General features: G+C 41.5%; 1 pseudogene; it reads right to left on the bottom strand.

The window, feature by feature from the left end:
* Positions 1 to 1,472: 1,472 nt before the first annotated feature.
* LOC126007074 (uncharacterized protein C11orf98-like) lies at positions 1,473 to 7,762 on the bottom strand (annotated as a pseudogene).
* Between the last annotated feature and the right edge of the window lie 7,109 nt (positions 7,763 to 14,871).

Raw genomic sequence — 14,871 nt, 5'->3', positions numbered from 1 at the left:
AGCAGAGATCTGCATAGTGCATGCCTGCCTTTGGTTTGATGACTTCAAACTCCATCTATTATGATTTATTGCAATTCCATAATAAACTCTTCCTTTCAATTAACACCTTTTGTTTTTTAGCACTGTCATGCTTGGGAGCTATTTTCAGATCAATACTTAGGGGTTATTCCCAACAGTACTTAGCAAATCATTCAGGGTTTGAGATCAAACTTGGGCATTCTTCATATTTACATCACATTTATAGTCACATTTATATCATAGTCTCCAATCTATTCCTCTGGTCCCAATCAACCTTTTTGGGGGAGGGGAGTGTGTTACAGTGACTATGCTCAAAAATTATTCCTGGTTCTGCACTCAGGGATCACTTCTGGAGGTGCTTAGAAGAATGTATATAATGCCAGGGATCAATCTGGGGCCAGTTGTGTAAAAAGCCAGCACTTTAACTTCTGTACCTCACAGGCTTTTAACCCTCTTTATTTGAGCTAAATGGAATTTTTTTTTTTTTTGATTTTTGGGTCACACCCAGCAGCACTCAGGGGTTACTCCTAGCTGTACGCTCAGAAATCCCTTGTGGCAGGCTCAGGGGACCATATGGGATGCCGGGATTCGAACCACCGTCCTTCTGCATTCAAGGCAAATGTTCTACCTCCATACTATATCTCCAGCCCCTAAATGGAATTCTTTTTTTTTTTTTTTTTTTTTTTTGGTTTTTGGGTCACACCTGGCAGTGCTCAGGGGTTACTCCTGGCTCTATGCTCAGAAATCTCTCCTGGCAGGCTCGGGGGACCATATGGGATGCTGGGATTTGAACTACCGACCTTCTGCATGCAAGGCAAAAGCGCCTTATCTCCGTGCTATCTCTCCAGGTAATTTTTTTTATCTAATTCTGTTCTTTTCTTCCTTTCTAAGATACTCCGCAATTTATAGTGGGTGTATCTTAATTTATTATTGTTATTATTATAATAATAATTATTATATATTTTTTGACCACAACTAGAGATGCTCAGGGGTTACTCTTAGCTCTAAACTCAGGAATCACACCTGGCAGTACTCAGGGTGCTATATGGATGCTGAAGATTAAGCCCTGGTCAGATGTATGTAAGGCAAATGCCCTATCTGCTATGCTATCACTCCGGCCCCAGTGGGTGTATTATTATTTTTTTTTTTTTTTAACTTTTGTGTTCACTTTATTAGTGACAGAAAGGAAGCAGCACAGGAAGCAAAGCCAAACATGACAGGAAGTGGCTTGTGACATGGCCACCCTACACACACAGGTCTCCCCTCTAGAATCTCTACCTTGGCCGTATCACCCCAATAAAGGCTGGCTTCTCATTACCTTTCTCAGCGCTGTGGCTCCTTCCCAGGATGTCTGGCTTTTACCTTGGCCCCTCCCTCCCATTCTGACCATGAAACTCAGCACACCTCAGGGCTTTATTACACATGAAGCTGTTGGCTAAGGATACTGAGGCCACTCACACACAGCTGACACTGGCTTCCTCTTTGCGACAACATCCTTTTCCTGCAGGACCAGTTCGAGAAGTTTCCTCAGAGGCCACTTTGGCAGAGGGATCTGGGGAGTAGAGCAGGGCTCTGCGTTTGAGTCCTCCTGGCTGCAACTGAGAGCTTGGGCGGCAGTGGCAGGTCTCTTCACGCTCCTCCCCAACATCTCCCAAGTCTGCCTCCTGCTGGGCTTTTGTCTTCTTTTGCATCTTGGGCTGTGGTTCACTAGCTCTGACTGGCTTGGGAGGTGCTTCGATGTCCACAGCTGCTTTGTCTTTCTGGGCAAGTCGGATCTGCTCCAGGAAATTTCGGCGCTTCTTTCCAGACAAGTCATGTTGGCACGGCACCACTGGAAGTCCATTGCTGGAAGTGGTGCTACGGGATCAGCCCTTCGTCCTCCACAGCCCCCGCCACTGGGTGCTTGAGGCGCCTCTCAGTTCAACACTCACGGGCCTTGAACAGCTTCTTCAACTTTGTCCGAGACCGGAGGGGAACTCCGGGACACCCCAGGGCCGCGCGATTCCGGGCAGCTCCCCAGTGGGCCTATTTTTAGATGAAACTACTGCTCTGCTTTTTTATAAAGATTATGGGACTTAAATTCTGATCTCAAACTCATCACAGGATGAGTGGTTTTCTACAATTTCTTGTCATTATCCATCCAGACCTTGCAGATCAAGCTTTCCAGGTGAGTAGTTAGTCAGATAGGGTTTATTTCTACTTGGATCATTCCATAATATATTCAAGAGAGATTCTCCTCAGGAATAAAGACCTCACTGAATTAAATAGCTGTCACCTTGAAAGAATATGTCCAGACTTCCCAGAGTATTTTTACTTAGGACTGAGCTTGTTTTGCTATTAAGCGTTTTTCCCCTTTGGGTGTATGTGTCAATCTCCAGGGATCTGGAGGCTGGAGCCAGAGAACAGTGGGGGGCATTTGCCTTGTATGCAGACAACCCAGGTTCAATTTTGAGCACCCTATATTGTCACTTGAGTCAGCTAGGAGTAATCCCTGAATGTAGAGTCAGGAGGAATACCTGAGCACTTCTGGATGTTGTCTAAAATAATAATAATAATAATAATAATAATAATAATAATAATAATAATAATAATAATGTTTTTTAGATCCAAGGTAATTGACCTCGAAGAGGGCCATATTTAGAAAAATTTAGAAACTATTATTGCACTAATTTATTTAAAATAATGGAAAGAGGGGCCGGCGAGGTGGCACTAGAGGTAAGGTGTCTGCCTTGCAAGTGCTAGCCAAGGAAGGACCGGGGTTCGATTCCCTGGCATCCCATATGGTCCCCACCCCAAGCCAGAGGCAATTTCTGAGCGCTTAGCCAGGAGTGACTCCTGAGCATCAAACGGGTGTGATCTGAAAAACAACAACAACAACAAAAAAATAATAATGGAAAGAAAATTTTGAAAAATTTACCCCCTATAAGTCTCAAAAATTATTTAAGTATCAAATTGAGGAAGTTATGATTCCTAAATTGATGAAATACTAGATATTTAAAAGTATACAAAATTAACAACATGGAAATATATTTGCATTTGGATAGATGAGAAGGAAAATACAAAGTTATAATGCTTAACTATATGGGAAAAATAGTCCATGTGATGATTTGTTTTTAAATACAGTCCTCTACAAGGTAATTGAGGTAGCCACAGTTGATTTCCAAATTTTGGTATGCAGGACAAAATTTATGGGCAGTTTTATTGTAAATGACTTGGACTACTAGAAAATGCTGCTTCCCTTTAAAAGGAAAAAAAAAAAGGGAAGAGTGAGTGTGTGAGAGTGAGGGAGAGAGAGAAGAAAAATGTTTGCCATAGAGGTAAGCATAGGGTAGGCCAGGGAAAGGGTCAAAGTAAGTGGGGACAATGGCTGCAGTAAATGTGCACTGGTGAAAGGATGGTGTTGGACATTGTATGACCAAAAAATTTTTTTTTGGTTTTTGGGTCACACCTGGCAGTGCTTAGGAGTTACTCCTGGCTCTATGCTCAGAAATTACTCCAGCAGGCTCGGGCACCATATGGGATGCCCGGATTTGAACCACCATCCTTCTGCATGCAAGGCAAATGCCCTACCTCCATGCTATCTCTCTGGCCCCTGTATGATATGCACCTGTATGAATTTAATCATGAACAGCATTTTTAACTGTATCTCATAGTGATTTAAAATAGAAAGAAAGGAAGAAAGGAAGGAAGGAAGAAAGGAAGAAAGAAAGAAAAAGTAAAGGAAGAAGGAAAGAAAGAATGAATGATGAAAAGCTGCTTCATTGGTTCAGGTCCTGACTTTTTCTCATTTGATTTGATCTGGGTCTGTGTTGACCCACTTCTGTGCACTCTCAACTTACATGACTCTACTTACTAATTATGGAAGGCTCTTTGCCTCTCTGTATGAAGTTACTTGAAGTCTTGGATGGAGACCTTTGCTTTGTATCACACAGCTTGTTCATCTTTATTTTGCAATATACTAATTTAGGGAATATCTTCCAAAGCGACAGGAAAAAATGTAAAGATCAAAATCAAGGGGCCGGAGAGATAGCACAGAGGTGTTTGCCTTGCAAGCAGCCGATCTAGGACCTAAGGTGGTTGGTTTGAATCCTGGCGTCCCATATGCCCCCTCCTCCCCACCCCCCCCCCCAGGCAAGGAGCCATTTCTGAGCAGATAGGCAGGAGTAACCCCTAAGCACCGCTGGGTGTGGCCCCAAAACAAACAAAACAGGGGTTACTCCTGACTCTGTGCGCATAAATCACTCCTGGCAGGCTCAGGGGACCATATGGGATGCTGGGAATCAAACCACCATCTGTCCTGGGTCTGCTGCATGCAAGGCAAATGTCCCACCACTGTGCTAATGCTATGCCGGGATTCGAACCACTGTCCTTCTGCATGAAAGGCAGACGCCTTACCTCCATGCTATTTATCTGGCCCTGTATCTTAAGGTAAAATTAGAACTGATGCTTCTAGCTTTCTTTCTGACAAGGATGTAAACAGTTGATCTAGTTTCTGCAATAAGATGCAATCAGAGAGATGTGCAACGAGGAGGGCACTTGCCTCGCATGCAGCTGACCCGGATTCAATCTTTAGCATCACATAGGGTCCCCTAATTCCCACCAGAAGTAACCCCTGAGCACAGCCAGGTTTGGCTCCCAAACAAAAAAAATTAGTGGGTATCCATCATTGCCACTCAGGATGAGACCAATACTCATGTAGAGTTTTGCTGCCTCAAATGTCACTCCTGGGCTTCAGACATCACAGCTGATGTCCATTTGTTTGACAGGTATTTTGTATAAAAATAGTTGCTTCAGTAACTAGATAACACTTTTCTTTTTAAGGTTGGTATTGAATACCTAAGTGGAACAGAAGAATCAGCTAGGGCTTTTTTATTTTGGGGGGGGGTCTATCTCCAATACACAGACTTTCCTCTCCTCTCCTTTTCTGATATGCAAATAAACTAAATAAGCTCATGCAAATTGATCTGCAAATAAACATCTCTATCTGGGAGATTTCTGTTCATTGTTTAAACCTTGTTCCTTGTCCTCAAAGTGGACATAGTTTAGGATCAAACTGGCGGACAGCTGAAGAATTCTTGCTATCTCTCCAGGCCACAGTTGTATATTCTTTTTTTTTGGTTTTTGGGCCACACCCGGCGGTGCTCAGGGGTTACTTCTGGCTGTCTGTTCAGAAATAGCTCCTGGCAGGCACGGGGGACCACATGGGACACCGGGATTCGAACCAACCACCTTAGGTCCTGGATCGGCTGCTTGCAAGGCAAACGCCGCTGTGCTATCTCTCCGGGCCCTAGTTGTATATTCTTAATTTTCAACATGTAGAAAAGCATTACTCCCCCAAATTGCATTTTACCCCTGTGAAATTCATGCTGACACAGCCTGCCTTTGCCAGGCTACTTTTGTACAGATGTCTTTCCTCCTGCTGCACCCTAGGGTATTTCTCTATTAACAGAACATAGACAACTTCTTTGGCAAATAGATTCAGAATGCAGACACAAGCTCTGAGTACTTAGGAAAATGGAACAATTAGGTAATTTTTTTAGCAGTACCACTGCCAATTTTCCCTGGGTTCTTGTATTAGTATTTAGTATGATGATTTTAGAATGTTTTATTTGCCCTCACTCAGAAATTCAAGATTTTAGACATTAATAGAGGATTCAGTGTGTGATAGTCTTGCTTGTAGAAATTATTGGGTGAAGATTGTGTGTGTGTGTGTGTGTGTGTGTGTGAGAGAGAGAGAGAGAGAGAGAGAGAGAGAGAGAGAGAGAGAGAGAGAGAAAGAATAGAACCATTAAAAATCCCTCTTGTCACTGCTTTCCCGCTTAGCTTTGCCATTTGGCACCTGTCCACCTGTAATTATTTTTAACAATTTCTGCTTATGGTTCATAAAAGATCACAAAGCAATATTATATTCACAAATGGAGTTCTACAAATTGCATTTAAACTGCCTTCCACCAGAAAATTTATCAAAATGCCCCCAAATTCTTTATGACAAGAATTAAAAATTATTATAAATTATAAATTATAAAATCTGTTATGATTCTTTTAGGAAACAGTTTGCTTTTATATAGTAAATTTTTATAACCCTTTCCAAGTTTTTTAGAGTACAAAAGAAGAAAATATGGTGAATGTGAAGGGACCATTCAACTAGAGGGAGAAGGAGAGAGAAAAAGAGTCATAAAGAAACTAAGAAAGGGAGATTTCACAAGTTGTCAAGTTGATTCAAAAGGAATTAAAGGAAAGAGATAGTCCAAGAAAGACATAAATCCTCTAGATGATGTCAAATAAATATGCATTCAGGGGAGCTCTGGCCCTTTAAACAGGATCTGATCCCAGTATTTCAGTTTACTTCTCCTAGCTCCAGATGAATTTTAGAGGAGAAAGGACATGCTTTTAGGATGTGGTTGGAAAGCAAACTATATGAGAAAGATAGTAAGAAATAGAGTAGAAATGGGACTCATGATGTGCATGAGAGCTACTTGACTTTAAGGGAGAAGAGAATTCTTTCATCCCTATTTCCCTCATTGTAATTAAGTATAACTTTTTAATATTATCTGAAAATTATTTTCCCCAAAACTTCCAGAAGGATATATATGAATACAAATCTAATTTATCTGTCCCATATGAATATAGCATCACATTTTATTTTCTTTTTTGGGGGGGCTTTTGGACATACCTAGTAAGCTCAGGGGTTACTTCTGGTGCTGCACTCAGAAATCATTCCTGACAGGCTCGGAGGAACGTCTGGGATGCCAGAAATTGAACTTGGGTTGGGTTGGCTGCATGCAAGGAAAATGTCCATGACCAAAGGTGGTTGGCTCGAATCCCGGTGTCCCATATGGTCCCCCCATGCCTGCCAGGAGCTATTTCTGAGCAGACAGCCAGGAGTAACCCCTGAGCACCGCCGGGTGTGGCCCCCCCAAAAAAAAAAACAAAACAAAACAAAAAAAAAAGAAAATGTCCTACCTGTTGTGCTATCTATCATTCTGGCCCCTAACATCACATTTTCAGGAATACATCACTAGTTCTCATATTAGCATATATATATACATATATATATATCACTAGTTCGCATATTAGCACTGTTATGTTGAAAGTGTGCAGTGATAGAAAAAGGGAGTGAAAGAAAATAATACTGAATAATTTAATGTAAAAATTAGAATATAAAAAGTTTTGTAATGCATGAATTGTTCACCTGAAATCTAAAAATGCATTTATTTGTGAAGCTTAAGATGTGCTTGACTTTAGTTTTATCCCCCCATAAAATAAAATTTGAATCTAGAGAACATGAAAATAAGACATTTTCTGGATATTATGGTTTATGTTTCATTTTTGTCATTTTTAGTAAAAAAAAATAGAAGGGCAAAGCATACTATGCATAGAAAGATGCAAACTTTTTGTTATTCTGATGAAAAAAGGTGACTGAGTCATTTGCACAAATATCAATCCATGCATTTTATCTCATGTTTTACAAATAAGAAATATCTCTTAGCATGAAAAGGAAGGGCTAGACCAACAGTCTTTGCTCCCTTTCTCCCTTCTCTTGTTTCTAGCAGTCTCTCTTCATACAGATGGTCCTCTTCTAGGATTCACCTGAGAGTTTCCTGTGTAATCCTCCTTGGCCTACCACACTTTGGAGTCGCTGGGGAAATGTGACAGGCAGGTTAGCCTGGCTCAGCTTCACTTTACTACACAAAGGAATGTGACCTTCAGTCTTCCTGGAAATAGACTGTGCAGTTGCCAACATCCTGCGACAAGCTTATTATGTGATTCCTGGAAAGATGAAGAATGGGTGTCTATAGTTCAGGCCAGATGTCTCAAATTATAAAATTCTAGAACAGCAGGAGATGAGTGAGTTCTGGAAGAAAACAAGGGAGTAAAAAGGTTGGTGACAGTGACACATGCACTCACTTCCACTTCCACTATTGATTAAGGGAATGTAGCCTCAGCTGGGTCATATATACAAAAGTTTATAAAACATATAACAGAAGTTTAGGAGCATGAATATTGAAAATTGACAAACCCCAGTGTAAATAGTGCTGAGACTGTACTAAGAGTACAAGTTCCAATCAATTCTCTTGTGAAGGGGGGCAAGGAAGTCCTTTTCTTTGGGCCACACACGGCGATGCTCAGGTGTTACTCCTGGCTATGTTCTCAGAAATCGCTCTTGGCTTGGGAGACCATATGGGATGCAGGGGTATTGAACGGTGGTTCGTCTTAGGTCAGTTAGCGCAAGGCAAACACCCTACCGTTCCACCATCGCTCTGGCCCCAAGGATATCCTTTTCTTTATTTTGAATATTCATTGGATAATTATGCAATCGGAAAGGAACTCAGGTGAAAGAAACTCCTTGCCTTTCTTAGTGAAATAAAACAGTTAGAAAGAAGAGAGCAAATAAACTCAGAGTAGGAAACGTACTTCCTGTATTCCATCCTGAATCATCCTATAATGGGTTTCTGACAGGTAGTAAGCCTTGAAGAAATGACTTAGATCAAAGTTAGATGCAGGCAGTTCTAAATTAGATTCCCCCCCCCCCCCCACACACACACTTAGGGTTTACTCCTGGCTCTGAACTCCAGAACTACTTCCGGAAGTGCTCAGGAGCCTATGGGATACTGAAGATCAAACGCAGGATCATCTGCATGCAATGCAAATACACTATCCACTGTACTATTGTCCAGAAAACAATGCTTGGAGAAGAAAATTATAACTCTGTGCCAATAGTTAAGCCAAGGGAATTTGCCAAATAATGTCTAGAATTCAATGAAAGAACAATGAAAGTCAAAAGAAATCTTGTGAGAATTTAAAAACATGGCTTCAAAAATTGCCCAAATTTGTCCATTTCTTCTAAGTTCTCTTGATTTGTGGCATTAGTATTCTTTTTTTTTTTTTTTTTTTTGGTTTTTCGGGCCACAACCATTTGATGCTCAGGGGTTATTCCTGGCTACGTGCTCAGAAATTGCCCCTGGCTTGGGGGGACCATGTGGGACGCCAGGGGATCGAACTGCAGTCCTTCCTTGGCTAGAGTTTGCAAGGCAGACACCTTACCTCTAGCGCCACCTCGCCAGCCCCGGCATTAGCATTCTTTTTTTTTTTTTTTTTTTTTGGTTTTTGGGTCACACCCTGCGGTGCTCAGGCTGTCAGCCAGGTGCTCCTGGCTGTCTGCTCAGAAATAGCTCCTGGCAGGCAGGGGGGACCATATGGGACACCGGGATTTGAACCAACCACCTTTGGTCCTGGATCGGCTGCTTGCAAGGCAAACACTGCTGTGCTATCTCTCTGGGCCCGGCATTAGCATTCTTAAAGTCATCCCTGATTATCCTTTTTATTTCTGTAGTATCTGTAGGAACAAACATCCTCATTTTCATTTCTATTTATTAAATTTCTTTGTGAGTATTGCAAATGGTTTATCAATCTTGTTTATTTTTTCAAAGAATAAATCTTGCTTTCATTAATCTTTTAATGGTTTTCAGATGTCCCATTAATTGACATTTTTTGTGAATTTTATTGTTTCCTTCAACTGCCTAGTTTTGGCACATTGTGTTGGTCATTGTTTTCAATTTTTTTTTTTTTTTGGTTTTTGGGCCACACCCGGTGACACTCAGGGGTTACTCCTGGCTATGCGCTCAGAAGTAGCTCCTGGCTTGGGGGACCATATGGGACGCGGGGGGATAGAACCGCCTACTGTCCTAGGCTAGCGCAGGTAAGGCAGGCACCTTACCTTTAGCGCCACCGCCTGGCCCCTGTTTTCAATTTCTTAAGCTGTGCCATTAAGTAATTTATGTAGGCCTTTTCTTCTTTCTTTCTTTCCTTTTTTTTTTTTTTTTTTTTTGTTTGTGGTTTTTGGGTCACACCCAGCAGTGCTCAGGGGTTATTTCTGGCTCCATGCTCAGAAATTGCTCCTGGCAGGCACGGGGGACCATATGGGACTCCGGGATTTGAACTTATGACCTTCTGCATGAAAGGCAAACGCCTTACCTCCATGCTATCTCTCCGACCCCTTTTCTTCTTTCTTGATGAATGCTTGCAAAGCTATTCATTTTCCTCTTAGTACTGCTTTTGTTGTGTTCCACAAATTCTGATAATTTGTATTTTCTTTTCTTTTCTTTTTTTTTTTTTTTGATTTTTTTTTTTTGGGCCACACACGGCAGTTCTCCGGGGTTTCTCCTGGCTGTCTGCTCAGAAATAGCTCCTGGCAGGCACGGGGGACCATATGGGACACCGGGATTCGAACCAACCACCTTAGGTCCTGGATCGGCTGCTTGCAAGGCAAACACCGCTGTGATATCTCTCTGGGTCCGATAATTTGTATTTTCATTCTCATTTTCTCCCAGACATCTTTTGACTTGCTCTTTGATTTAGCCTCCAACCCACTCATTGTAAAGTATTGAGCTGTTTAATCTCTAGGTGTTAAATTAATTTCTCCATTTATATATGTAATTCACTTCTATTTTCAGTGTTCTGAGAAACTAGTTGATACAATTTTTTTTGTTTTTGTTTTTCAAAAGGCCTACAGCATGGAGCCATGCCATCCCCATGTTGCCTGGTGAAGCTTCTGGATCCCAGAAAGGAGTTTGCATCCTTAATTATGCTGGAAGTTCAACAGTCTCCTACCACCCTCTGTGCAGGATGGGGGAGGCCTGGGGTTTCCTTTAAATTGCTCACCGGGACCCACCTTGCTGGCACTCTATTTTCTTGTTTTTATTGATGTATTATTTTATGTCCTAGATAGCTTCTGGTCTATCTTGGAAAATTCCCTATGTGCATCCCACGGAGAAAAATGTGTATTCAGCTTTGTGATGATTGGCAAGCCCTGTATATGTCTTACAAGCCACTGTCTTTCCTTTCTTTCTTCAGAGCCAATGTATCCTCACTGATTTTTAGTTTAGTTGATTTATCAAGAGGTAGCAGAGAGGTGTTAAAGTCCACAACTACTATAGTGTACTGTTTTTCTTCAAGTCTATTAGTACTTATTTTAAGTATTTTGCTGGCCCTTCATTGGGTGCACTATATGTTTATGAGTGTGATTTCTTCCTGATCTGTATGTGTGTGTATATATATATTGATTATTGATTATTAATTGATTATTGATTATTAAAAAATAACCCTCTCTTTTTTTCTATGTGTCTCTCACACTTTTTCTTTTATTTTATGATACAAAAAAATCCACAGTAGCAATGCTCAGGGGTTACTCTTGGCTCTGTGCTCAGATATCCCTCCTCTCAGGCTTGGGGGACCATATAGGGTAACAGGCCTCTAACTTGGGTCAGACCCTCTATGTCTATTACAACATTTTAAGCCTAAAGTTTCTGTCATCTGGTATTAGTATGGTCACCCAACATAATTTTTTTTGTTTTTGGGCCACAACCATTGATGCTCTGAGGTTACTTACTCCTGGCTATGCACTCAGAAATCACTTCTGGCTTGGGGGGACCATATGGAACACCAGGGGATTGAACTGCGGTCCATCCTAGGCTAGCACTTGCAAGGCAGATGCCTTACTTCTAGCACCACTGCTCCGGCCCCTACCCAATATTTTTAATAGAGTTGTGTGCTTGAAGTCTTGTCTCTCAACCTTTGACTTTGAATTTGTGTTAGTTGTGACTATTCAGATGTATTTCTTGCAAGTAGAAAAATGTTAGATTTAATTTTTGGATCCATTTTGCTACTATTGGTACATTTAGTCTGTTGATATTGAGAGAGATGGCTGTCATGGAATTTTATGCCATCTTTTTTTTGGGGGGGGGGTTGGAGTTTAGGCCATGCTTGGTGATGCGCAGGGGTTACTCCGGGCTATGTGCTCAGAAATCGCTCCTGGCTTGGGGAACCATATGGGACGCTGGGGATCGAACCATAGTTCGTCCTAGGTTAGTGCATGCAAGGCAGACATCTTACGCTCTGCGCCACTGCTCCAGCCCCTTTTGCCATCTTTTTGTAAAAGTTTGGTGTATTTGTTCATGTTGTTTTGCTTTAAAATATACCCTCTGTTCTTTTAAGTTTGCTTTTGAGTCTGTAAAGTTCCTGAGCTATTGTCTTTTTTTTTTCTTTTTCTGGCAAGCTGTGTATCCTATCTTCAAACTTGAATGACAGTGTCTCAGTGAAGTACTCTTGGTGAGGCATTCACTTCATTCAATATTTTTACTATATTCCACCACTGCTTTCAGGTCTGGTTGATTGCTTGTGATAAGTCTGCTGTCTTAAGAAAGTTTCTTTGTATGTAACTTCCTTCTTTGTTTTCATTGATTTCAATATTCTGTCTGTATGGTTTTTATCATTGTGACTAAAATGTGCTTTTATTTGTGTCTTTCTTAACTCTTTTACTCTTTGGGCATCCAGTATGTGCGTGCATGCACTCTTTTTTTTTTTTCTTTTTTGGTTTTTGGGCCACACCCGGCGGTGCTCAGGGCTTTCTCCTGGCTGTCTGCTCAGAAATAGCTCCTGGCAGGCACGGGGGACCATATGGGACACCGGGGTTTGAACCAACCACCTTTGGTCCTGGATCAGCTGCTGCTTGCAAGGCAAACACCGCTGTGCTATCTCTCCGGGCCCGTGCATGCACTCTTTACCTCTGGAAACTTCTCACTTTTTTTGTGGGGGGGGGGTCACACCTGGCAGTGCTCAGGGATTACTCCTGGCTCCACATTCAAAAATCGCTCCCAGCAGGCTCAGGGGACCATATGGGATGCTGGTATTCGAACCAATGACCTGCATGAAAGGCAAATGCCTTACCTTCATGCTATCTCTCCGGCCCACCTCAGGAAACTTCTGAGCAATAATGTCTTTGACTGTTTCTTCTTCCTGGGGGTTTTCTTCATGGCTCTCTGAACCCTAAAGATTTTTATTTATTTCTGTTGAATTGATCCCAGAGTTCTATTGTCATCTGTTTGCTTATTTTGAGGGTTTATTCCATCCTCTATTCATTTATTTTAAGGCTCTTTCCCAGCTTCTGTGTTGTGTGGAGATTTTATGCAGCTCATCTTCCAGCTCATTGATCTTGTCCTTCACAGCTGTTACTTTGCTGGCGAGGCCTTCTAGTGAATTTTTAATTTTTTTTGTTTTTGTTTTTCGGTCCACACCCGTTTGATGCTCAGGGGTTACTCCTGACTAAGTGCTCAGAAATTGCCCCTGGCTTGGGGGGACCATAAGGGATGCCGGGGGATGGAACGGGATCCTTCCTTGGCTAGTGCTTGCAAGGCAGACACCTTACCTCTAGCGCCACCTCGCCAGCCCCGAGTTTTTAATTTTTTTTTTTTACCAAGCTTTTAGCTTTTGTAATTTCTGTTTGAAGTTTTCTCATTTCTGTGTCATATTCTCATAATTCTTATTGGCTATCCCTGAAAATTTCCATTGCATTTAGAAAAAATATAAACATCTTGACTAAACATCAAATTTACACAGAAAAATTTTTATTTATTTGAGATTACTGTTCAACTTATCTAGAAATGTCTTTTTTTTTACTATTAAATATCTTTTTTTTTTTTTTTTTTTTTTGGTTTTTGGGCCACACCCTGTGACGCTCAGGGTTACTCCTGGCTATGCACTCAGAAGTTGCTCCTGGCTTCTTGGGGGACCATATGGGACGCCGGGGGATCGAACCGCGGTCCGTCCTAGGTTAGCGCAGGCAAGGCAGGCACCTTACCTCCAGCGCCACCGCCCGGCCCCACTATTAAATATCTTTAAAATACTTCAACATTAAAATTTTATTAGTGGAAATAAATTGGAGTTAGGGGAGATTTTTTATAGGAGAAATATTGAAGGGCTCCTTATATATGCCTTTTTGTTTGTTTGTTTGTTTGGTTTTTGTTTTTGTTTTTGGGCCACACCCGGCATTGCTCAGGGGTTACTCCTGGCTGTCTGCTCAGAAATAGCTCCTGGCAGGCACAGGGGACCATGTGGGACACCGGGATTCGAACCAACCACCTTTGGTCTTGGATCGGCTGCTTGCAAGGCAAACGCCGCTGTGCTATCTTTCTGGGCCCTATATATGCCTTTAATATATGTGAAATGAGATAATCAAATAATGTAAGTGTAAAGCTATGCAAGATTAAGCAATGCCTTTTTTCTTTTCAAACTTTATTTTAGAATTTAACTTCATTTGTTTTTCTCTGAAATAGTGGCAACATAAAAAATTAAAAAATCAGAACATGGGCCGGGCGGTGGCGCTGGAGGTAAGGTGCCTGCCTTGCCTGCGCTAGCCTAGGATGGACCGTGGTTCGATCCCCCGGCATCCCATATGGTCCCCCAAGAAGCCAGGAGCAACTTCTGAGCACATAGCCAGGAGTAACCCCTGAGCGTCACAGGGTGTGACCCCAAAACCAAAAAAAAAAAATCAGAACATAAAACATGTATTAACTAATATAGGAGAAAAAAGAAGATTATCATAATACATACTGATTTATCACCTATAAATGTAGAGTACTGTATCCAGTATTGGATATACTACAACTAAATGCAATGTGGTTCTTACCACAGTGGAAAGTTTCTCCTTGAGAATATAGACAAAAATATACAAACAACATAACAGGACCAATTTATTTTATAACAAAAGCAAAGGCTATGATAAAATAATATTTTTGTTTGTTTGTTTTTGGGCCACATCCTACAGTGCTCAGGCATCATTCCTGGCTCTGTACTCCTGGTGGTTCTGGGGAACTATATGGAATGCTGGGGAATGAACCTGGGTCAGCCACATGCAAGACAAGTAAGTGCCTTAGTGTCTGTGCAATCTCTCTGGCCCAAAAAACAGTGGTTTTATAATCAGAAGGAGGCTTTTTGGCTCAGAGTATTTTAAGAGATAAAGACCAGTCAACAGTCAAAGGAAAGGAACATTATAGGCAATGTTTTTGTTTTTGTTTT

Source organism: Suncus etruscus, chromosome 4 (genome assembly GCF_024139225.1).
Source record: "Suncus etruscus isolate mSunEtr1 chromosome 4, mSunEtr1.pri.cur, whole genome shotgun sequence".
Taxonomy (NCBI): domain Eukaryota; kingdom Metazoa; phylum Chordata; class Mammalia; order Eulipotyphla; family Soricidae; genus Suncus; species Suncus etruscus.
Note: the sequence above shows the minus strand (reverse complement) of the source record. Positions and strands in the feature narration are given on the sequence as shown.